The sequence below is a fragment of the Rhineura floridana genome, chromosome 3 (assembly GCF_030035675.1).
Source record: "Rhineura floridana isolate rRhiFlo1 chromosome 3, rRhiFlo1.hap2, whole genome shotgun sequence".
NCBI lineage: Eukaryota > Metazoa > Chordata > Lepidosauria > Squamata > Rhineuridae > Rhineura > Rhineura floridana.
In genome coordinates this window covers 184,491,822-184,518,249 of record NC_084482.1, presented here as the reverse complement: position 1 = coordinate 184,518,249, position 26,428 = coordinate 184,491,822, and the positions used below count along the sequence as shown (strand labels likewise).

Sequence of the window (26,428 nt, the reverse complement as noted above, 5' to 3'; positions counted from 1 at the left end):
TACAACTCCCCTGCTGCAACAGCTCCACTGGCTGCCAGTCTGTTTTCGGACACAATTCAAAGTGCTGGTTATGACCTATAAAGCCCTATACGGCTTAGGTTCAGGCTATTTGTCAGACCATATCTCTCTATATGAACCTGCCCGGGCCCTGAGATCTTCAGGAGAGACTCTTCTCACGATCCCAACACTTTCACAAGTGCGACTGGTGGGGATATAGGGCCTTTTCCGTGGCTGCCCCTAGGCTCTGGAACTCCCTCCCTAGGGAGGCAAGAATGGCCTGCTCCGTGCAGTCCTTCCGCCGACAGCTAAAGACTTTTTTCTTCCAGCAGGCCTTTGGAACTGAAGGCTTTAAGGGTAGTGACGAAGAGGATGCTGTATGTTATTGTTTTACTTGTATGCTCCTAAACTGGGTTGCAGTATTTTAAGTGTATATCTAATTGGTTTTAACGTCTTAATAGTTTAATCCTGTTTTAATGCTGATTTTATATGTTTATATGTTTCATATTTTTATAGGTTCTTAATGATATGTACCTATTTTTATCTGGAAGCTGCCTTGAGTTCCAGTTTGGAAAAAGGGTGGGGTATAAATTAAGATAATAATAATAATAATAATAATAATAATAATAATAATACACCAACACTAAACCATAGTTTAACATTACATCCAAATGAGATTATTGTGTTCTTTCAAAGCAATAATTAGAATGTATTTGAACTGCTGGTGCTTCATTTCTGTTTCATATTTCAGCTACTTTCAATACCTTCTAGGAGGAACGGCAGGATATAAATTTAATAAATAAATAAATACCTGAGTATTTAAATTTTGTGAGCCAATATTTTGAGCCATTTGTTGTAATTCTATAAATGTATATAATATTTCTGGATTAATTTTTATCTCATCTGTTTCATTTGGGATACGTTTCTTCCTACTTTTTTTTGGCAGATAAAAGTTCCCAGAGAAACCCAAAATGTCTGGGGCTTTTGGGACCCCTTCAGAACAGTACATAAGTAACAAAGTAGGGTCACCAGGTCAGAAGCATCCCAAACCCTACAATTTAAGGGGCAGGCCCTAGTGACATCACGGAGGGAACCCCAAATGCCATCATTAAGAATGATACATTAAGCATCAACCACAGTTGCATACCATTCAAACAAAAACATTTCTCTGATTGGAAATCAAGATCGAAATCTTAGCTAAAAGTTGGTTTTCCCAAGTCCAGCTGAAGTGATGGAATCATTTCTTCTCACCTGCTTAGGGGGCCAGGTAGGGAACATTTAATCTAGCGTACCTGCTTCTGGAAAGAAGTGTTTAAGTGCCTTCAGGCCAGACCAGTCATCAGGAAGCCACTGTAGGAAGAAGGGAGCTTGGAGAAGTTAGATAGGAGCACTCAGGAATAAAGATGGATGCCCCTGAAGGTGGCAATTATAAACACAATAAGGGACTAAGCCCCATGGAACTCAATAGCACTTACTTCTGAGAAGATATGGTTAGGATTGTGCTGTTGCTAAGGCTTGACTAGGGCTCCTCTGCAAAGATATCCATATGCAAGCAGGGTTGGCGACTCTGTCCCTGGAATGCCCTCCTCCTGCCTTTTAACATGGCTGCTCCAAAATAGTTACAGAGTTTACTGGGTGACCATGGTCTACGCACCATCTCTCAGATTAGTCTGCCCCTCAGGGTGAAAACAACAGAGGGGAACTGTGATGTTCCTGTATTAATGTAAATATGGTAAGTGCTGTTTGTATAGAAGATATGTGGTAAGTAGAGTGAAAGAGGAGGGGGGAGTAAATGAGCAGGAGAATGCTGGATGATTGGCTGAGTGTTTGAATGGCTGAAAGTATAAAAGGAAGAATGACAGTTGAATCTGGGTGGACGTTGGTGGACGTTAGTGGGTTGTTTGAGAGGTGTTTGGTGGGGTTTTTGAGAGGAGATTGTGTGGAGAGTTGGTGGATGTGGGGAGAGTGTGGAGTTCGGATTAATACTAAGACAAGTATCACAGGAATAGATGAAACCATATGCTTATGTGCCTTTATAAAGTAATCTTGTTATTTCTAATATTTAATAAACACTATTTTGGTTTACCGGAGGCCTGATCCTTGGCTGGGGAATATACAGACCAGAGGGGAGGGCAAGGTACTTATCAAGGCTGAAGGGAAACTGTAACAATTGGTGGCAGCGGTGAAGGGAAGAATATAACACCACAAGTATCCAGAGCAAACCAGAATTATATGCATTCTATATAGATCAAAGGGATTGGGACAGCTTAAGCACGCAGTCACAGAGGTAACCTGATTGAGAGAGACTCAGGCAGAGTTTCTGGAAATCCCTTGTCAATCACAACCCTGACTTCACTTATTGGCTACAAATCTGAAAGTTGGGATGAGAGCAACCAGCTACGAACTCATTTAACAGAAGTTGCGAGGGGTGGCTGATGTTTTGGTGAATATTTATTGAACCAGACTACCTAGGAACTTTTTTAAAAAAATGAAAGCTGAGAGCCCCGAGATTGGGATGACTCACCTGCAGATCCACAGAGGGCCCCAGAAATCTGGAGTCTCCAGGCAAAAACCAGAGACCTGGCAAACCTATAACAAAGGGGTTTCGAGAAAACCCCAGGATTGGCATTTACAATATCCCCTCACAAGAAGTTCAGCAGTACACAATGAAGCAATTGGATAATTGTTTGAAATATGTAGCACAGATGCCTACAGTGGAACATAGGAACATAGCATTAGTCCATCTTGTTCAGTATTGTCTGCACAGACTAGCAGAAGCTTCCTGTAGACCTTCCCCACTTAACACAGGAAAGGGTGGGGACTAAGCAGGTGGCGCTTACATTCATGCCATTGTCCATGGATCCAGTTTCTCAAGGTCAGGTGCCTAGCATGTTCAGTTAGGTTGTCAACAAAATTAATGTTATTAACCTAATAATTATTGAGCTCTCTCAACAAAGGACATATGTAAAGGTACTCAACCTATGAAATTAGATTAAAAATTTTTTAAAGTAATTTAGAGTTTATTCATCTTAATATATTACCTGAATCAAGATCTGTAAATAGATTGATTAAAACATACTTCTTTATTGAAATCCATATGTAGTGGCTACTTCTAATTAGAGGCTAATAAAAAGTGAATTTTTGAAACAGTTGTTTATTCAGTTATTTACACCTTCTAACTGATTCATGTATTCAGCCCTGTCTAAAGCACTTTCACTAATTATATTGGATACAACAATATTTTAGGTTCAGTAAAGCACCTTTTGTTTTTCCCTTTTTAAGGAAAACTTTACTTATTTACATTAATTATCTTTATGTTCAATTAATATATAATCACAGGGGAAAACTAATTTCTTCTTTTTTAGGGAAGAGAGACTGCAGACCTTTCAGAAGTATACAAAATGTTTATCACAAATAGCATTCAATCATTTATATGATTTTCATCCCCACCCAGACAGTAAAAAAATAATGAATGTGAAAATGAGAAAACATTTCAATCAATAGTTATGAATGATGCACATTCAAGAGTAAAATATTTCTGAAAACAGGCAGCTGAAAAGCAGTGATGGGCACACACTCAACTAACAGCAAAACTATCTTGAAGGTATCATCATCAAGAAAAGCATCGCCCTTTGAATATTACAAGCAGAGGGGAGAAGGCTATGATGCTGATCATTGGTTCACCCTTACCCTCCTTCCTGGACACCCAGAAAGGAACAAGCAGATGCTAGAGAAGCATCACGCAATGTTGTGAATGTATTTTTGAAAGCATCATAAGGTCACTCAAAAGACGGTAAATGGCCCAAAAGGTGGTCCCACTTCCAGATCAAGTGCAGAGATTTGGGGGGATTTGTCTTGGCCCACTAAAGTCCACAACAAGTCCCATTCTTGGCAGAAATATATCAGAGAGGAGAAAAGCCACAGAGAAAAAAAATAACATTTTAAAGCACTGAAATACTATAATGAAATGAGGATTCGTGGAATACAATAAACTAAGTACATAATAATAATAATAATAATAATAATAAATTTTATTTCTAGGCCGCCTATCTGTCCGCACAAGCGGCCACTCTAGGCGGCGTACAAGATCAAGTAAAATACAACATACAAACTACATAAAAACCCAAGAACTACAATATAAAACGAAACCGAACCCACCCATAGCTAAAACCTGGCTACCCCAGGGATCTTGTAGGCCTGCCTGAATAGCCAGGTTTTCAAGGCTTGGTGAAAACTTGGCAGGGAGGGGGCATGGCGAAGATCATAAGGGAGAGAGTTCCAGAGGGTGGGGGGCACGATTGAAAATGCCCTCTCTCTGGTCCGCACCAGTCTAGCTTATTTGACTGGTGGGACCGAGAGAAGGTCTTGAGTGGCTGATCTAGTCAGGCGGCATATTTGTTGATGCTGGAGGCGTTCCTTCAGATAAGCTGGGCCGAGACCGTATAGGGCTTTAAAGGTTAGTACCAACACCTTGAATTGGGCCCGGTAAACAACTGGTAACCAGTGTAGATCTTGTAACACCGGAGTGATGTGATCGCGGCGACGGCTGTTCGTAATCAAACGTGCCGCCGCATTCTGTACCAGCTGCAGTTTCCGGACCGTTTTCAAGGGTAACCCAACGTAGAGCGCATTACAGTAGTCTAAGCGAGAGGAGACCAGGGCATGTACTACCAGTGGGAGAAGATGGACAGGCAGATAGGGTCGCAGCCTCTGTATTAGATGTAATTGAAACCAAGCTGCCCGGCTCACTGCCAAAACCTGAGCCTCCATGGACAGCTGGGAATCAAGGATGACCCCGAGGCTGCGGACCTGGTCCTTCAGGGGCAGTTTTACCCCATTGAGCACCAGGTCTAAAGCTCCTAATCTTTTCCTGTCTCCCACGAGCAGTACCTCGGTCTTGTCAGGGTTTAGCTTCAGCCTATTTCCTCCCATCCATTCACTTACTGACTCCAGGCACTTGGAAATGGTCTCCACAGCCAACTCTGGCGAAGACTTAAACAAGAGATAGAGCTGGGTGTCATCCGCATATTGGTGGCACTGCAGCCCAAATCTCCTGATGATGGCTCCCAGCGGCTTTACATAGATGTTGAATAGCATGGGGGCAAGGATAGAACCCTGTGGCACACCACAATTGAGAGGCCAAGGGTCCGAGACCTTATCCCCCAATGCCACCCGTTGATGTCTGTCTGATAGGAATGGAACCACCGTAGAACAGTGCCCCCTATTCCCATTCTCTCCAGACGATCTAAAAGGATACCGTGGTCGACGGTATCGAAAGCCGCTGAGAGATCCAGGAGGACGAGGAATGCATGTTCTCCTTTATCCAACGCCCTCCTAAAATCATCCACCATAGCGACCAAAGCTGTTTCAGTTCCATGACCAATCCTGAAGCCAGACTGGAATGGATCCAGATAATCTGCTTCATCCAAGTGTGTCTTTAACTGTTCGGCCACCACTCGCTCGATGACCTTGCCCAAGAATGGAAGATTAGAAACTGGGCGAAAGTTGTTTAAATCTTGGGGATCTAAGGAGGACTTTTTCAGAATGGGCTTTATTACCACCTCCTTGAGGGCTAATGGCACCACACCTTCTTCTAAAGAAGCATTCACCACTGCCTTGATCCCTTCCCTCAGTTTCTCTTTACAGCCCAAAATGAGCCATGTAGGGCAAGGATCAAACAAGTAAGTGGTTGGCTTACATTAATCCAATACTGTTTTTCTACACTGTATGGAAAAACAGTGGTACTGGTTTTGCCATTCCAAGGATTTCCAAAAATAATTCAATTTGTGTTAGCTTCCAAAATATGAAAACAAGTTTCCTTAAGATTGTTTCAAAACTAGGGCTCTTTATGACTGCTTACATTTCTGCAATCGGTTATAAGCAGAATTTAAAAACTGCTGAGCAACACTTTATATAACACAATTTTATCAAGTAATCACATCTGTCTCCTTTGCCAAAGCCCTTCTATAATGCTTATTCAGAAGAAAGTCCCATTCAGCAAAGACCCCCTATAATACTAATTAAAAATTTCCTGCTTGCAACTGCTTATATTTTTATCACTTCCTGGTTTAACACAGCAGTGAGCTTACATATGAACCATCTGATAATTTCCTCTCTTTTGTATGTAAAGCAAGGGTAGGCAACTTTTTTGTCACAAAGAACCTCATGCAGCAATGGATAGGCATTTGGGGGTGAATGACAGTGGGCAGGGCTGAAGGAAGCAGTGGGCATGGCCAGAGCTGCAGTGGGTGAGGCCATACACACACTCACGGAGAGGACACATACAGGGAGGTTAACCATTCTCTCCCCATGCAAATTGTGTTCCTCCAGCCCATCAAATACAAAACAGAGTGCAATTCACATGAGATCAGTTGCAGAGACAAGCCCTCTGTGCACCATGCTCCCCATTATAGTCACAATTTCCCCAGATTACCAAACAGGAAATTGGCAAACAAGGGGGAGCACAATTTACATGGGGAAAATGAGATGCAGGGCTTTTGGGGGATGAATTCAGCTTCTCCATCATAATCTGGAGTGCTAGGAGAACATGATTTCCATGGGGAGGATGGTGCATGGTGCCATCCCATCTGCATTTCCCCCCACAATTTACATGTGGGCCTGAAACAACGATATATATATATGGAGGATGGTGTGAGGGCTTGGGGAGAGGCTGAACTCTTGGAGAGGCATTAAAACTTGGCAGTGGAGGGAATTCAGTGGTGGGGCTGTTTCGGCATCTCCACAACCTGCAGGTTGGCCACTTGTGATACAGAGAAACAGCAGTGTTTCATGGTTTCATCGGAAATCCTGCTGCAGTGCTCAACAAGAAGCAATAAAGGAGTAGGCAGTATTTAAATAAAGGACAGTAGCCCTGAAAATACACCCACACCGAATCAATATCAGTTTGCTAGTCCACAATGTTGACTGGTGATTGCAATAGCATTTTTTTTAAAAAAAACACAAATCATATTGAGGACTGAGGTGCAGAACCAACACTAAAATGCAATGGCCTGACAATATGATTCTCTACATTATCTGTAAAAAGTGAGTGAATGAAGGATGCCAATAACATGCCGGTGTTAGTGTGGAACCAATCCAAATGAATGTAATGCATTTTTTAAAATTTGGAATAACCATTTAGTTATAATTGAGCAGCATAGCTCAATTGGCTTTGGATAACACTTGATAATTGATTTTATTTCCTGGGTTCCACTGCTCACAGTTGTTGAGCTTTTTAATAATCTCTTAGCTACTTGAAATACCAAGAAACTAAACTGATTTATCACCAGTGTGACACGATTGTCATATATACCACTGTCCCAAGAGGGGCAAAAGAGACTATCAAATCATTTAACTATAAATAAAAAGGTGGCACATTTCACTGATTATGATCAAGAGTCATTTTTGATGCAGGACATTAATGGCACCTCCTCTAGCACTGACACTGTTAAATCATCTAAAGCAGCAGTAGCATGCTTTTATCAGGAATACAGTGATAAATGACTATGTCCCAATTTAACATGAAAACAGCAGTTGTGGAAAATGATTTTCCATTTTGTTATAAGTAGTAAGTGCCCACATCACCCTGATAGAGATTCCTTGAAGCAGTTTGTGTGAAGAATTCTGTAGTCTCAGGGAAAATGTGTGACAAGGTCATGTAGTAAGATTAGTGCTTAATTTGCTGAGGCATTGCATTCCTATGTTAGAGTAATGGCGCCTATTCCCCCTCTAACATCACACCATATAAGGAAAATGGAAACTGGACAAGGGTCTTCATGAGGAGAGAACGAAACTACACGTATGGATTTCTTGTAAATGGGCTGATTTCAGGGAAATGGGTAGGTGCTTCTGTTTAGCTTTCGATACGTAGTAATGCAAGTTGATAAGAAGGCTGGCTGCGTCCAGCACAAGCAGAACCAGCTTTGCTGCTTCTCCTCTTGCAAGAGCAATAAACTTGGCTTTGTTTTTAAGACTTCTTTCGTCTCTTTCATGTTTATTGACATCTTGTGATGTGGGAGCGAGCCTTAGCCATCAATAAAATTTATTGAGGTGTAATTGGTAACAATTTTGGCGAGCCAGCCAGGAGTTTGTCTTTTCGTGACCCTCTGCGCTCCATTCGGGACCGCGGGGAGCCGGGAAAAGCGCGCTGCGGACTGTGTTTGTCCACCCCGAGCCGTGCGGGACCGCGTGGCGCGCCGAGGTATCACTGGGACCACTCCATAAGAAAGCGAAACAAGCATCAAGTCAGAAGGGAGCCGGTTGAGACTTCAGTGGTGAGTCGCCCTGCGAGGGGCTGAAGCAACCTGAGAGAAAGTGTGTGAGTGGTGTGAGCTTGAGACGAGGCTCAGCTTCGAAGCGAGAGGGGACCTGCCAGTAGCGCGTTTCTCACACCCCGCGAGGGGCTGAGCCGCAAAAGCAGGGAAGCACCTGTCGTATGTCACTTGTCTGTGTTCCTAGGTTTCATCTTAGACACCCACCCGGCAAACAGAGAAGAGGTTGCTGCAAAATGGGGAGGGGTGCATCGAAGCAGGCGGTTACAAGGACTGGGGACAAGGCACTAGCTAAAAAGAAAAAGGGGCGGGGATCCACTCCGTTGGAATGTGTGTTAAACAACTTTTTGGATTTTGAGATTGCTGTCATATCATCAGCAGGTCCTAGACCTGAGAGGGAGAAGTTGACACGGTTTTGTAAAGTGGACTGGGTTGAATTGGATATTGGATGGCCTCCACAGGGGATATTCCAACAAAAGAGTGTTGAAATTCTGGTGAACACCCTATATGACATGTTGCCCGAGGCTGCAGACTCATGGCACTATGCGTTGGGATGGAACACCATAAGCAGGGACCCTCCTCTAGAATGTGCCCTTGAAATGGCCATGGCTCAGTGTTCTTTAAAAGAGATTGGAGCTGGGAAACAGAAGGGCTTGGGGATTAAAAACCGAAAAGGTACTATTCCTGTCTTAGAGGCAGAAGAGGAACTCATTCAGGCATCAGCCCCTCCTCCCTATGCCCCGGTTTCTAAGTTGGGATCGCCAGCAAGCTCCCGTAGCCCGGCTCCAAAGCAGAGTGATCTTTTACCAGTGGGGTTTTCAACATCAGCGCCTCTGAGCACCCTTGAACAGAGTGGCTCCCCCCTGGAAAAGAGTATTTCGGAAAGGGTTGAGCTAGTTGCTCAGAAGGCGGATGAAGTTGGCAAAAAGGTGAATGATTTATTGAACCAATATGCCTCTTTGGTCCTTGAGGCAGGCAGCCCTGAACACTCACCCGGCTTAATGGCGCAGAGGCTAGAACAAATACAAGCAGCCAGGATAAAGGAAACGCCCTGTCTGGAGGAAGCGCCCATGACTTTAAGGAGTGGTACAACACTGCCCTCTGCAGCCCAAATGTTTCCAATGCGGCAAGTCCTTGATGGGCATGGGGAATTAGCTTATTTACACGTTCCTTTTACAACCTCTGATTTATTTAATTGGAAAAATCAGATGCCATCCTTAAGGGAGGACCCAGATAAACATTATCACTTGTGGTCCTTTATTTTTGCAACTCATCACCCAACTTGGTCAGATATACAAACTCTAATGAACACCCTTTTGAGTGATGAAGAAAAAACTGTGGTTTTAAGTCAGGCACGGAAGATGGCGGCAGAAGAGCAGAAAATAGCTAGGGGTGCTCCAGACTTGGCACCTGATGTCGTCCTTCCTATGAATGAACCAGATTGGGGCACACAGCCAGGACGGTGTGCAGAGTTAAATAGGTTTAAAAGACTTATTTTAGCTGGAATAAAGAATGCTATTCCTAAGCCTACTAATATGGCAAAGCTGTATGCGATACAACAGGAGTCACAAGAAACCCCTTCAGCCTTTTTGGAGAGGCTGACCAGTACAATGAGAAAATACACTCCCCTTGACCCTCAGGGGGAGGAAAACCAACGTCTTTTAGTAACCTTGTTCATAGGACAAAGTTGCAATGACATTTGTAGAAAGCTACAGAAGGTGGAAGGAGTAATGGGTATGGGACTGGGACAGATCGTGGAAATTGCATATAAGGTATATGTGAATAGGGACGAGACAACTAAAAGAGAAGAGGGCCGCATGATGAAGAAGCAATGTAGCCTCATTGCAGCAGCAATAGCGCAGGGGACAGGGAGTAGTGTGGACCAACGGCCCCGAAGGCGTTTGGGAAAAGATCAATGCGCAAAGTGTTTGAAGAGAGGCCACTGGGCCAAAGATTGCAGATCTGGAAAGAAAGAGAATGGGGATGACCAGGCAAGGAAGGGAGCCCATGAAACAGTTTCCCCTTCTGATCCTAGGCCACCATATGTAAGGATTGCCCGAATGGAGCAAGAGGATTCAGAATGAAGGTGGACGGGGTTTGAGGGGGGCCCACAGGAGGAGCCAAAAATAAGTTTAAAAGTAAATGGAAAGACCTTATATGGATTGGTAGACACTGGAGCGTCTTTCTCAATGTTACCTCGGGCCGACCCCCGTCATGATCCACCCCTCAGTGGGCATACTGCCACTGTGATGGGAATAGAAGGAAAGAAACAAATAGTTCCTTTGTCCGCCCCTGCTATGGTAAGCTTGAAGAGGGGGGATGAGATTACAAGTATACAACACCGGTTTTTGATGTCAGATCATTGCCCGCTTCCCATTTTTTGGCCGGGATCTTCTTAGTAAATTACAAATTCGCATTGAATTTATTGGGAATCAACTTCAAGTATCAGTACCTAAGAAACATGAATGTGCCCTTCAAATGGCTTTACTGGGACATCCAGAAGTGGAAAGGAAGACCGAACCTCCCGCCTTGCCAGATGTACATCCTGATGTTTGGGCCCGCAAAGATAATCCTGCTCGGGCAAAGAACGCAGTCCCAGTCCAGGTTCGGCTAAAACCAGGTGTGGCACCAACGCCCGTGAAACAGTTTCCCCTACGCTTGGAGGTTCGAAGGAGTTTAAATAAGATGATAGAGACGTTTCTCGGGTATGGATGGTTACACCAGACAACTAGTCCACATAACACTCCTCTGTTTGGGGTGCCAAAGGAAGGCCAACCTGGGCAGTGGAGGCTTGTGCAAGACTTACGCATAATCAATGAAAAAGTGCTAGAAGATGTACCTGTTGTTCCTAATCCTCATGCTCTCCTCACCCATGTGCCAGCTACCGCAGTAATATTTACAGTACTGGACCTAAAGGATGCCTTCTTTTCGATACCCCTTCACAAGGATAGTCAGGACCTTTTTGCCTTCCAATGGGAGGACCCCGAAGTGCCTCGAGCCAATCAGCTGATGTGGTCCGTGTTGCCCCAGGGGTTCATCAGTTCCCCGTCGGAATTCACAAAAGCCTTACAGCAAGACATGGAAAAATGGTATCAGTCCAACCCCATCTCAACTCTCCTGATTTACGTGGATGATCTTCTCCTGTGCAGTCCCACGACGCAGCTATGCAAACAAGAGGGAGAACTATTGTTAAATCACCTGCATGACTGTGGATATCATGTGTCAAGAGAGAAGGTACAGTGGTGCCAACCAGAGGTGAGATACCTGCGATATTTGGTCTTGGACAAAGGTCGAACTCTTTCTCCAGAGAGGAAATTGGCCATATGTGCAGTCCCCTCACCACATGACATGAAGTCCCTTAGATCCTTTTTGGGCCTGACAGGATTTTGCAGACAATGGATTCCCGGCTATAGTGAATATGTAGCACCTCTGTATGAGCTACTGAAGAAAGACTGTCCATGGCATTGGACTAAAGAATGTGAAAATTCCTTCTTAAAGATCAAGACAGCCTTGCAACAGGCCCCGGCTCTGGCCTTACCTGATGGCAAGAAACCATATCGGCTATATGTTTCAGAATGAAAAGGAATGGCAATGGGAGACTTGACTCAGAAGGTGGGACCGAACCAAGTACCAGTGGGCTACTATTCCTCAAAGTTGGACCCAGTAGCACAGGGATGGCCGGCATGTTTGAGGATAGTGGCAGCGACTTCAGTAGTTCTAAAGAAAGCTGAAAAGATCATGATGGGCACGCCGGTAGATGTGTTTGGTCCTCATGACCTTCGCAGAATCCTTGGAGAAGCTGCTTCCAAGGTTCTTAGCCCCAGCCGCCAGACACAGTACGAACAGCAGCTTTTGGCGAGGCCAGATCTCACTCTGAAGACATGCAACATCCTCAATCCCGCAACTTTGCTCCCAGAACCAGGGGAATTGCAACATGATTGTCTAGTAACTTTAGACATGTGTTTTTGGCCCAGAATGGACTTAACTGACTTGCCAATAGAAGGGAGACATCTATTTATTGATGTAAGTTCACGAGTCATAGAAGGAAAACGGTACGCCGGATTTGCTGTGTGCGAGAATTTGGCAGTTCTACAGAAAGTACGGTTGTCACCAGGATATTCGGCTCAAATGGCAGAACTGGCTGCAGCGATTGCCGCCTTACAGTTGTTAAAGGGGCAACAAGGAACAATATACACGGATTCGAAGTATGTGTTCCAAACGGCACATGCCTTTGCCATGATCTGGAAAGAAAGAGGATTTATAAAGAGCGGAGGAAAACAGATCGAACACCAGGAATTGATAAATCAGTTTTTGGATGCAGTTCAAGGGCCGGAGAAGGTGGCAATTGTTCATGTGCTTGCTCATGGAAGAGAAAAGAATCCGGATTGGCGAAGAGCCAACCAATATGCAGACTCAATGGCAAAAGAAGCAGCGATAGATGGGACTCTGGAGAAGCAACAGGTTGTGGCATTGACCCTAAGTCTACCTCAAGTAACTCCGACATATTCCCCAAAGGAGCAACAGAGAGCGCAAGAACAGGGAGCTAAGTGCCTTTCAAGTGGATGGTGGCAAGTAAAGACAGGGCAACTTATTGTTCCCCGTGCCCTCCTTCGAGAAGTAGTACAAGGAATGCACCAGCAGACTCACCTAGGGGGAAATGCATTGGGGGACTTGTTGATTCGTCAGATCATTGCCCCTGGATTGTATGAAGAAACAAAGAGAGCAGTTGTTAATTGCCCCACCTGTGCCGCGACCGACCCAGCTCCAAAGCCCCCTGCGCCTTTAGGGGGAAGACCATGGGCTTATTATCCATTTCAGAGGTTACAAATAGATTTTGCGGAACTACCACGGATTCAAGGATATAAGTATCTTCTAGTAGTCATAGACCAATTCACAGGATGGCCAGAAGCTTTCCCAACTCGGAATGCAACAGCATCAGTGGTGGCAAAGACATTGCTGAAGGAGATCTTTCCCTGATATTCATTACCAGAGACATTCGAATCTGACCAAGGTCCACACTTTGTCAGTACCATAATTCAAAGTGTCAGTTCAGCACTGGGATTTGAATGGAAGTTGCATACCCCTTGGAGGCCCCAATCCTCTGGACAAGTGGAACGCGTTAACAAAACCGTCAAGACTTTGTTAACCAAGATTTGCCATGAGACGTCTCTAAATTGGGTACAAGCTTTGCCCTTGGCTTTGACCATTATGCGAAATACCCCAAGAGGGAAAAGTAAATTGACCCCTTTTGAGTCCCTTTTCGGACGCCCACCCATTGAGCCTAGGCCTCAGACAGGGATCCACCAGACACATGGGGACATTGGGTCAAAACAATTGAGAGAATATGTAGTTGCTTTGCAGGATGTTCTGCTTTCTCTTCACAGACATGTTCGGGACTACCAGAGGTTGCTGCTGGCTTTGGCAATTCATCAATATCGTCCTGGCGATTGGGTTCGAGTAAAAAAGTGGAAAAAGGAGCCTTTACAGCCATCGTGGGGACCACCACCACAAATTGCGCTGGTGACGGAGGCTGCAGTTAAGCTGTTTGGAGGAAGCAAGTGGATACACGTGTCCCGGTTGAAAGGAGCAGGCCCATCCATAACTATTGAGGAACCTGAGAAGAGGGTAGCCAAGGACCCTCCATCTGGCGGGGTGAAGGAACAGACACCCGAAGACAAGTGGTTATTGGAAACCGTGCCTGAATATCAAGTTGAAGAAACAAAAAGACTGAGATTGCATGGGAGGGTCTCCAATTCCCCGGCCAATTAGAGCTGTTCCTATTCCCTTAGAGGGGGACACACGACCGTGTGTGCCTATAATCGTTACCCAGAAACGTGTTCCCCCAGGACCAAAGAAGAATTGATATAGATGGTACAAAGTTACCATAACCAAATTGTATTTTCAGACTCCCTACTTCTTGAATGATTGGCCAAGAGAGAGAAATTAGTTAAGGTATATGGGAGGATCAAGAAAACCCTTCCCAGTTCAGGCTATTAGTGTGCAAGTACCAGGAGACCCCAGAAGGAAGGTTCCAGTAACAGTAGTACAGTTGGTGGATACCTGTACTAAGGACAGGAGAATACACTTACATACCATCACTCGAACCTTTCTGGATTCGGTCCTCCCTCCTAACATTGATCTTAGGACTGTATGCCTAAGATGAAGAAGCTGGGCATTATAGCTGTTTTAATTTTAATTCCACTATGTATCCAGGAAGAAGAAAAAGGCCATGATAATTTGTTTGTAGAACTCTCACAGGCTGTGGCCAGAGAATTGAATATAACAAATTGTTGGGTTTGTGGAAGTCCCAAAGGGTATAGAGAGTGGCCATGGGGAGCAATACCTCTGGCACCTAAGTGGTTATTGAGTAATATAAGTGTGGTACATGTGAACCATAGTGTTTGGCAAGAGGCCCATGAATGGAACCTCTATGCCCATGTGGTGGGAGGATACTGCCTCAATCAGACAGTTAAGGGAGGTAGATGGATGGGAGAGAGTAAGTGTAATTGGACTTTAAGCTGGCAACATTATTGTCTGATGAAAGGATGCCTTGTAACAAATTGTACTCAGTATAAGAATAAATGGAATCGAACAGGAATGAAATATCCAAATGGTACACGGTGTAAGTGTAAACCACAAGCCGACAATAGGAACCAATGTAGGTACCGGTGCCAAGGGTTGCTTATGGAACAAGTGTTGTGTGGTCAACTTAATCTTACCACTGCAACCCGAATAATGACCCAAGGGTGGTTGTGGAAACATATAAATGGAACAACGGTGAAGGGATTCCTAAATTTCTGGACCACTTGGAATGAGACTGAGAATGACCAAGTGTGTCAGTATAAAAATGATTCTCAATTATGGAAATGTAGTCTAAAACAAGGTACCGCATCGCAATATCTGACAGGACCTTTGGGACCCTGACATACCTATTACATTCCATATAGTAAAATATCCCCCATTCTGTACAATGTGACTGTTCCTGCATTAAAAGGGCATTATTGGATATGTGGTCTTAAGGCCTACTCAATTTTGCCTGTAAATTGGACTGGTGTATGCTATGTGGGAGTCATTCAACCACACTTTTCGTTGAAAGCTGTTCAGTCCTCTTTTTATTTGCCTCTGTATGATAAAGTTCGATCCAAGCGATCAATAAATACCAAACTTACTAGTACTGGAGATGCAAATAGCTTTGGTAAAGAATGGCCACCTGAGCGAATTATCGCAACTTATGGTCCTGCTACATGGGCTCAGGATGGAATGTATGGATATCGCACCCCCATATATCTCTTAAATCGTTTAATTCATTTACAAGCAGTAATGGAGATTATTACTAACCAAACTGCAAAGGCCCTAATGTTGTTGGCAGATCAATCTACCCAAATGAGAGAAGCAATTCTCCAAAATCTATTAGCTTTGGATTACCTCCTCGCGCAGGAAGGCGGAGTCTGCAAGTTGCTCAATTTATCTACTTGTTGCTTAAAGATCGATGATAATGGAGAAGTTGTTAAAGGATTAGCCAAAGAAATGCAGGAAATTGCTCATGTCCCAATACAAAAATGGGAAGGTTGGAATCTAGGAGCCTGGAGCAGTTGGTTTAACTGGTTTGGGGGTATCAAAAGTTTGATTGTAATTGTTGCATTAATGCTTTTAGGATGTATGTTATTGCCTTGCTTATTACCGATAGTTATGAATGGAATACGAAGTATTGCTGACAGCGCGGCAGCGAAAAGTAGTATGCAAATGTATGGAAAAATCATGTATCAGCAATTAAATGTTGAAGAAATCTGAAGGAAGAAGCTTTGCTTATGGTGCCCATTACAAAGCTTCTTGAGGGGGGAATTGTGGAAAATGATTTTCCATTTTGTTATAAGTAGTAAGTGCCCACATCACCCTGATAGAGATTCCTTGAAGCAGTTTGTGTGGAGAATTCTGTAGTCTCAGGGAAAATGTGTGACAAGGTCATGTAGTAAGATTAGTGCTTAATTTGCTGAGGCATTGCATTCCTATGTTAGAGTAATGGCGCCTATTCCCCCTCTAACATCACACCATATAAGGAAAATGGAAACTGGACAAGAGTCTTCATGAGGAGAGAACGAAACTACACGTATGGATTTCTTGTAAATGGGCTGATTTCGGGGAAATGGGTAGGTGCTTCTGTTTAGCTTTCGATACGTAGTAATGCAAGTTGATAAGAAGGCTGGCTGCATCCAGCACAAGCAGAACCAGCTTTGCTGCTTCTCCTCTTGCAAGAGCAATAAACTTGGCTTTGTTTTTAAGACTTCTTTCATCGCTTTCATGTTTATTGACATCTTGTGATGTGGGAGCGAGCCTTAGCCATCAATAAAATTTATTGAGGCGTAATTGGTAACACAGTCACCTTCACCTTTTAAAAGAGACCCAGTTTTACTTTTGTTATTACGGTAAGCAAAAAGAAAAGTTGGTATTTGGAGACACTAGGTTGTATTCATCTAAGTGTTACTCAGAGTTGACCCGATGAGATCAATGCACCTAAGTTAGTCAAGGTCATTAGTTTAGATGGGTCTACTCTGCGTAACACTTAGATGAATACAACCCCTCTGAGAAAAGCATTAGAAGTACTCAGATACTTTCATGGAGTCTGATATTCCCCATCATGCATCTTTCACATCAAGCAATGGTGTGCTTGCCAATCCTGAGATAACCAGAGAAAGTACCTGAATGTTGGAAAAATTCACTGAAACGTAACTTCTGTAGAAGGTCTTTCTCTAAGCAGGTGTCTGTAAAGGGAGAAATTATACATACAGAGAAATACATATGCAGTATAGTGGAGCCCAGGGCTACTGCAGCATAGCCCTTTCAAGGAGAATGTCAAGCAATTTATGTATTTTTTAAAAAAATCTCAAAGATGCATACTCTTTCTGTTAAAGATGTAACGTCCAGCAACATGTACGCCGTTAACTGAGGCATTACTGTATTTTGTGAATGGGAAGTAGATTTGGGAGGAGAAATGCTGGGTGGCATCTGTGTGCGTTGAAGCTTTCAACACTTCTAACTGTAGAGTTTGCACTCCTGTTTTTCTTGGTTTAAAACATTCTCTCTGTGTGTTTGGTTGGTTGGCTACTGTGAGAACAGGATACTGGACGAGAAAGGCCTTTGGCCTGATCCAGCAGGCTCTTCTACTGTGGTGATGATAAGATAAATGGTTTACACAAATGACACCTGTTGTGGAATCACCTTATTAAAGACAGAGATTTCTTATAGGTGAGGCAGGTGCACCTTGTGCATGCTCATGCCATTTATTTCTGAATCTTATGGTTCCTAATCATGTCTTCTCTGTTTGTGAGAGGAGGCTGTGGTTTGTGAGGAGTTGTTCTCAGTGCTAATAGTTAAACCCCTTAGGCTGCATCACACTTTGACTGGGTAGAATATTGCCTACGCATTTTCCTATAGGGTAAGCAGATTGGCAAGAGCCTCTTTATCTTTATACTTTTTTAAAAAACACACCCGAGGATCTGGAGAGCTCTCTGTCACTGGCTGAGTGTGTAGTGTTGGGAACATTACTCTGGTAGCCTTCACTCAGACGGATAACCAACTACCCATAGCTTACAGCAGAAATGAAACAATATTCAAATAGCACTTCAGAGGCTAGGAATATATTATTCACTAATAGGCAAAAAACCTTGCGGTTTAAGAACGTACCTACAGCCCACAGATATTTCTATCAAACTTTAAAAAGCAGGGAAATTGGGCAGCTATAGTGAATGCACCAGGGGAGCAGGAGACCTGACCTCCTCTCTGAGATATTGTACTGCCCTACAAATTTGTAAAAATGCAAACACAATTTGGGTTGGTCTTTCTCAGTCCAATCCACTTGCTGTGTAGCTTGGAAGAATTTGGTAACATGTGCCTCTGAGCATATGGGTGAGTGGGCACTGGGCAGAGCAGAAGCCCTTTTCCTTTCCAAAAGGAAAGTATCATTCCTTTTTAGTCTTTCCATCATCTTTTTATTCTACAGCAGGCACATGTAGCCTCCAATCCAAATTTAAACCAAAGCTGTCCCTGGCCACATCCACACCAGACCTTTATTTCCCTTTAGGTAGTCATGGCTTCTCCTAAAGAATCCTGGGAAGTGTAGCTAGTGAAGGGTGCTGAGAATTGCTAGGAGACACCCTGTTCCTCTCACAGAGCTTCAGTTAGAGCGACTGACTGTTAAACCAGCCTGGCCACTGGAGCTCTGTCAGGGGATAGGAGTCTCCTCTCAGCACCCTTCACAAACTACACTTCCCAGGATTCTTTGGGGGAAGCCATAACTGTCTACAGTGAAACAAAGGTCTGGTGTGGGTGTGGCCCCCTGACTAGGCAAGCCCAGCAGCTGTGAGTCTGGCTTTTAGAACACTGACAGTTGGTTCTTACTGAGCATGCCCGACATTATCATTGACTTCAATGCAAAATTTCTTAAATTAATTAAAAATCAGCCAGGCATTTTTTTAACTTTTAAACTCAGAGTATGGGGCAAGGTCAATAATAGGATTAAAGGTACTCTGTGAAGATGGCTGATCTTTAATTAATTTCAATAGATTATGAGAACTCTGACAGAAAGAAGTCCAAAGGGGGTCTGGTTTTTCTCTCTCTCTCTTTTTACAATTTGAACTCTCGATGCTCTCTGACTGTTTTGTGTATTGCCATGAAAATTTAGAAGGTTGTTAAGCAAGCGTTTCTGAGTTCAGGACTATAAGTTTTGTAAGGTTTTTGTTTTGAAATGAGCTTATGGGAAGCATCAGAATGGCATGAGGGGGTATTTTCAATTTAATAACATGGAATGCAAAAAATACATGCTGACTATAGTATACAGCCACTCTTGTGGCTGTATAATTCCATAAACTTTCATGGATTACCAAAAATGAGATGTCTGATGAAATGGACTTTAGCCCACCAAAGCTTATACCATAATAAATTTGTTTAAGGTACTAGTACTGTTCTTTTTGTTTTGCTAAAACTGCACTATGATCTACTTTACAGAGTTGTGAGGATAAAAATATCATAAAACGTTATTTTAAAATTTAAACATTCCAGAAAGTAAGTGCAGAGGATGGTGCAGAGGAGAATGCAGTGTGCACAGTCTTTATGTAGTACAAGATCATGGATTGCACCCTGCCTGCACATCCCGCCCAGGCAATTGTCCTAGCAGACATCACACACTGAATCTGACAAGGACCTACAAGGACCAATGTTTGCAAGCCTGAATATCCTGGATGTGTTCCAGATTCTTTTTTATTTGATTTTTAGGTTAAACTTTTTCATGTTTCCAAATCTGGGTCCCTTCCCCCAATTCAAAATCAGGAACAGGCAGGCTGGATAGAGACTTTTTATGTTGTTGATTCCTTATTTATCAGTATTACATTTACATCCATTCCACCTTTCATATAAGATAAGCTCTCTTTTTTAAAATAAAATAAAATCCTTTCGCATCTCAAGCCTCTTACTTGTGCTTTTATATCAAATCCAGAAGGTGCTAAAGTCATTTTGGTTTAAAGTTATAAGACACCCTATCCTTCAGTCATGCTTCTCAGTCTCAGAGTATGCATTAAGTGATGTAGGAGTATGCACTGAGTGATGTGCCCCCACCCCCAGGCATCACATTAGCTTTGTCATGCAAGGTTATTTTTTGTCATTTCAGAAATTAAATGGCTTTGGACAATCTTCTCTAATATGAACTTTCCTGATTATTAACATCATATTCAGAGGCTCTTTTATAAGTCCCTCCAACTGGGAGTTCAAGTGAGTGGTGACGAGATAGGTGCTTGTGATGTCCTTCCCCGGCACCACCTGTGAAGCTCTCACTTGTGGGTACCAGCAGACAGGAACATCAGGTTTATTCTTACCCTTTACAGCACCAGCACCGATCTCAAAAGATCCCACTGCTAGGCAGCACCACCCAACACTCTGTAACCCTTTTAGCCAATAGACTGTGCCTAGTCTCTGCCTGGCTATTCCGATACCTTGTGTCAATGGGTATAGGTAATTTGTAAACCCCCCTGCAGCCCCTTGACTCTGAAGCATACAGCCCTGGGTTTCTCTGTGGGACTGGATACACTTTCCTCTGATCCTCCGCTGCCACCATTCGATACAAACTGTTCAGCCTTGGTTACTTTGCTATTCCCCCTGGTAAGTGTATCCCAGCTGAAGGAATCAGGCTTTTATTTAACCAAGAAATATTTATTAAGAATTAAAAATAACAAGATTACTTAATTACTTTGTTGACAAGCTTATGGTTTCATATTATGTTCTGACATGTACTTTACTTCTCATTAATTGCCTCAGAACTCCGACTCACTCTCAACAACAACAACAACCTCCAAACACCACCAAAACCTCTCACCTCTTTAAACCTCCAACATCCACCTCTCTGATTCAACTGTCATTCTTCCATTTATATTCCCAGCCATTCAAACGCTCAGCCAATCATCCAGCATTCTACTGCTCATGTACTCCCCCTCCTCTTTCACTCCACTTACCATATGTCTTCTATATAACCAGCACTTACCATATTTACAATATAAGCAGGGACATCACAGTGCTCTCTCCTTGGAATTCTCTCCCTGTGAAGGCCCTCTTAGTACAATCTCTAATTACTTTTTGGCACCAGTGTCAAGAAGTGGTTTCATTTTTCACATTCACTTTCATTTACCTTCATTAAAATTACCTTCGTTTTAGTTTTACCCTCATTTTTGTTTGATTTGTTAATGGGGACTCTTCTCCCCCCCCCCAGTCTTCTGCTGCTTGTACTTCTTGTGTTTTCCATCTGAGTGGAAATTTACAGCCACCATACCCGTTTTCAGGCTGATAGGACAAAATGAAGGTGAAAAACAAAACAATGTACCAACCTTTGTTTTCCACATTTCTTTTTCTTTTTTACATTCATTTTACATTAAATTGAATGTAAAACAAATGTGGATACATTCATTTCATTTTTCATTTGTTGTAAACGAATGCACACCCTCTAGTGAAGACCTTTTTATTTGCACAGCCCTTTTAGAGCTGTCAGCTTTAATGAGTTTTAGCACTGGAATTATCTTTCCTGCTGTTTTATCGTATTCTATTGTTATTCTGCATTCTTGTGGATTTTTTTTGTACTTTTAATACTATTGGCTGATCTAGAGACCTGGTGGTTGATGCTTTCTAAAAAATAGACGCTTTCTAAAAAATAAATAAGGCACAGATTTGTTGTATGTGTGCATACGTGCATGTGATGAGTGGGCCTGGTGAATGGTACATGGATTGTTGCTAATGTTAGGTATAAATGTGGAGTTTTGAGGCCTTGAAATAGAATGATATAGGTGTTTCTAAAATGCATGTTGCGCATGGAACTGTTATTCAAACCTGTTACTGATGCTTTTGAATTTAGTCTCAATTAGCACTCCTCTGAGCAAGCTATCTCATTGGATTGCAGATTATATCAATGCAGAGAAAAACTAATTTTCAAAGATTTATGCTTTGCATTGAGTTGACATTACTCAATTATAAATACATTACCAAATTGCAGTTGTCCAGCACTCTGGTGAGGCATTCAAAGAACTCTCATAACCTCCATTAATGCTAATGGGAATTCTCTGTCCAATTTCTGTCACATCGCACAGAATATTTAATACTTGAGCCTGCCACACACTTTTTGTCAAAAGTTCAAGGTTGATTTTTCAAGGAACATTTGCTTTCCTCCTATGAGGGGGTTATGACTGCTGAAATTAGACTAGTGTCTAATTTCCTCCCAAAGAACCTCCTCTAGGATGCACACCTTAACATGGTGAAAGGGTTTGAGAGTGTAGAAGAACCTGAGAGCAATGCCGACAGGAGTCTAGACCAAGAAGCTAGATTCCCAGCAGGGGCACCCAAGGCAGAATGGTCTAAGCTGATACACCAGATTAAGATGCATCCAAACTCAGAGGAAGGCTATGGTGAACCACCTCTGAATATCTCTTACCACGAAAACCCTATGAACAGAGTATCCAAAATGCAACACGAGATAGTGCTGGAAGATGAGACCCAGGTCAGAAGGCACTCACTGAGCTACTGAGGAAGAACAAAGAACAAGTACAAGTAGCGCTCTGACTAATGACACAGCTGAGTCAAAGCCAAAAGGAAGCCCAGAGGCTGATGTGCACACATGCGAAAGGAGAGTCTGGAGTTGTACGACTTACACAATAGGAACATGGAATGTGAGAAGCATGAACCAGGGAAAGTTAGAAATTGTCAAGCAAGAAATGGAATGCATCAACATTACAGTACTTGGTGTGAGTAAATTAAAATGGACAGGAATGGGGCACTTTCAATCAGGCAACTACAAAGTATTTTATGCATGAAATGAGAAATTAAGTGTTTGCTTTAATAGTGAAAAGTGATGTAACAAAAGCAATTAGGAGCTATAACACAAGGTCTGAGCGAGTGATATCAATGAGATTAAAAGGGAAATCTATTAACATAACCATCATCCAAGCCTATGCTCTAATGGCAAACACAGAAGAAGAGGAATTGGAGAGATTTTACACAGAAGTACAGGAGGAAATTGATCACACACGAAAACAAGATGTTCTGATAATCATGGGGGACTGGAATGCAAAAGTAGAAAACAGTGAAGAACTAGAAATTGTGGGGAAATGGGGTGTAGGAGATAGAAATGAAGCAGGAGAGACTTATTTAATTCTGTGAAGTCAATTATTTGTTTCTTGCAAACACATTTCTTGAGCAGCCAAAAAGACGAATGTACACGAGGACATCACCAGATGGTCAATATAGGAATCAAATTGATTATATAATTGCTAGCAGAAGATGGAGAAGTTCCATACTTTCTGCAAAAACAAGACCAGGAGTAGACTGCGGTACAGATCATGAACTGGTCATATCGAAAATCAGAGTAAAACTAAAGAACAACAAAGCAATCATAATGCCAAAATACAATTTAAATACCACCCCAGAAGAATATAAAGATCAAATAAGGAACAGATTTGAGACTTTAAACTTACTTGATAGACAACCAGAAGAATTAGTTGCCAGATGCCTTCAGAGTGAGAGTCTGTAACTGGCAGAAGGCTGGCCCTCCCTGGGTGTGAGACGGGGGGGGAGTAGATGGGCCCTGTGTGAAAAAGTTTGAATGGGTATGACTGTTCCCAATTCTCACAGAGGCCTACTGGAATAACTGGCTCAGGCAGGCTTTGTTAGTGGGCTCGTGTTGGGTCCATATCAGGTGTTTAGGAGGAGTCTTAGTATGGAGGAACATGGGTGATGTCACCCCAATTTCAGTGATTACTCAGAGAGGGAAATACAGCCATAGGGAAATGTGGTGAATTACCATAGAAGACAAGGGCAAGGCTATCTGCGCCTTGTTCCTTGCTGCCACTCCTCTCATGGATGGGTTCCTCGTTGCTCATCTGCTATGCCCACTGGCCTGTGTGTGTTGTTGTTTAATGCCAGATTGGTACACAATAAAACCACTCTCATCCATGATTTGATTGTCTATGAAGGTGCTGATTTGGTGTGCATTACCAAGACCTGGGTGGGTGAGCTGGGAGGAGTTGACCTGACCCAGCTTTCCCCACCTACATACTTGGTGTAACACCAGCACAGGCTGCAGGGATGGGGGGGAGGAGTTGCTGTGATCTACAGAACTTCCATCTCTGTCACCAGCAAACTACTCTGTCTTGGAGCTGGCTGTGAGGGCCTGTGTGATGTTGCTATATTAATGTATATATGGTAAGTGTTGGTTGTTTAGAAGATATATGGTAAGTAGTGAAAGAGGAGGGGGAGTGAATGGGCAGTAGAATGCTAGATGATTGGCTGAGTGTTTAAAATGGCTGAACGTATAAAAGGAAGAGTGAGAGTGGAATCAGGGGGGGAGAAGAGAACTGAGTGGGTTGCTTGGTGGGGTTTAGAGAGTTGTTTGACAGGAGAGAGTGGAGAAGGAGGGAGGTGGAGTTCGGATTAGTATTGAGTAAAACCATATGCTTATGTGCCTTAAGAAGAAATCTTGTTAATCTTGTTAGCTTTGTTATCTGTAATAAATACTTAATTTGGTTTACCAAAGGCCTGATCCTTGGCTGGGGTTTCACAGACCAGAAGGGAGGGTAAGGTAATGACCAAGGCTGAAGGGGAACTGTAACAAATGGTGGCAGCGGTGAAGAGAATAACAATACCAGTATTCAGAGTCTCTGGGAATACTAGTATTGGGACGTTACTGGTGGCTGCCTAGCAGGGGGATCTGTTGAGATCTGTGCTAGAGCGGGGAGAGAAACCATAAGAGAGAGCGGTCCGGACTGGTGGAGTCCCTGGTGGTGCCTAGTGACAGGCAGTAGCCACGCGCAGGTAGGAACCTGACAGGGAGAGCCAGGGAAGGACGCCTTACAGCCTGCACCTACTATTGGGCCAAGGAGACAGTAAACTAGGGTTGCTGCTGGTATATCGTCCACCCTGCTCCCCGGCAGCTTCTCTGACAGAGCTGACGGAGGCCGTCTTGGCTGTGGTGTTGGAGGAGCCCAAAACAATAGTGCTGGGTGATTTCAATGTCTATGTGAAGGCTGCCTCCAGTGTTGTGGCTCAGGACTTCATGGCCTAGATGACGACCATGGGACTGTCCCACGTTGTTACTGGCCCAACACATAGGGCAGGGCACACCCTCCACATAGAGGAAGGGGTGGTCTGGAGATAGGGGAATGGATGTCACCCTATTGTCATAGTCAGATCACTTCCTGGTGAAGTCTGGACTTATAGCTCCGATCCTTCCCTGCAGGGGTGGTGGACAGATTAAGATGGTCCACCCCCGGAGCCTAAAGGAATCCACAGGAATCCTGAATGCCCTGAGGGAGTTACCAGTAGATAGAGCAGGTGCCCCTGTTGAAGCCCTTGTCACGCTGTGGAACAGTGAGGCACATCGGGCTGTTGACACGGTTACCCCCGACGCCCTCCCCAGGATTGTGGAGCCCGGCTTGCACTTGGTACACCAGTGAGCTAAGGACAATAAAACAGGCTAGACGACAGCTAGAGCACAAGTGCTGAAAGATGTGCTGTGAGGCTGATTGGGCACAAGTAAAACATCATAACCGTGCCTACTGTGTGGCGGTGAGGGCGGTGAAGAAGGCCCACTTTTCTGCCTCCATCGCATCCTCAAGTAGCCATCCAGTGGAGCTTTTCCGTATTGTCAGGAGTCTGTTGACATCAACTCCAGGTAATGGAGTTTTACACCCTTCAGAGACCTGCTGTAAATTGTTTGCAAGGCACTTTGAGGGTAAAGTTGCTCGCCTCTGTAGCAGTCTTGATGCCCTCTCCAAATGTAATGTTGTCTCCAATGAGGTGTCCAGTAAAACATCTGCTGCAACTTCTTGGGAACGGTTTCAGTTGATGCGGCCTAATGACGTAGACAAGGTGCTTGCGATGATGATGAGATCAGCAACGTGTCCTCTCGACCCTTGCCCTTCTTGGCTTATTAAAGCTTGCCAAGGGGGTTTGACCAAGTGGATCCAGGGTGTGGTCAATGCATCATTGCAGGAGGGAGTGGTTCCAGCCACCTTGAAAGAGGCGGTGATCCGACCACTCCTGAAAAAGCCCACCTTGGACCTATTGGTTTGTGACAACTGCCTACTGGTTGCAAATACCCCCTTTTTAGGGAAGCTTATTGAGAGGGTTGTGGCGCAGCAATTGCAAGTACTCATGGATGAAACAAATTATCTTGACCCATCCCAGTCTGGGTTCAGGCCTGGTTATGGGACTGAATCGGCCATGGTTGCCCTGATGGATGACCTTTATCGGGAGGACAGGGGGAGTGCGACCCTGGTATTCTTACTTGATCTCTCAGTGGCTTTTGATATCATTGACTGGGCTGACTTGGTGAGATGGATATTGCAGGAACTGTTTTACAGTGGTTCCGATCCTTTCTCCAGGGTTGCTCTCAGAGAATAGCATTGTCTTTCGGCCCCCTGGTAGTTGTGCTGTGGGGTGCTGCAGGGTACCATCTTATTTATTTATTTATTTATTTATTTAGTTGCATTTCTAAACCGCCCTATAGCTAACAGCTCCCAGGGCGGTGTACAACACGATAAAACCACAATATTTAAAATACAAGCAAGTGTGTATTGCGCATACAATTATAAAACATATTTAAAAACAGAGTAAAAGAAAAATAAACATAAGATTAA

At 43.6% G+C, this 26,428-nt stretch overlaps 1 protein-coding gene across 10 annotated transcripts in view; it reads right to left on the bottom strand.

The window, feature by feature from the left end:
* Positions 1-26,428, bottom strand: part of FHIT (fragile histidine triad diadenosine triphosphatase) — a 1,850,166-nt gene that overhangs the window by 1,630,788 nt on the left and 192,950 nt on the right. Inside the window, exon 5 of one of the 10 annotated variants that reach the window (XM_061618747.1) lies at positions 16,964-17,026. The exons of 8 other annotated variants lie outside the window; for them this stretch is intronic. The gene's annotated coding sequence lies outside the window, so the exon portion shown is untranslated. Of the gene's footprint in view, positions 1-16,963; positions 17,027-23,266; positions 23,286-26,428 lie in introns of those variants that run through there. One more of the 10 variants, XM_061618750.1, reaches the window with a different exon arrangement.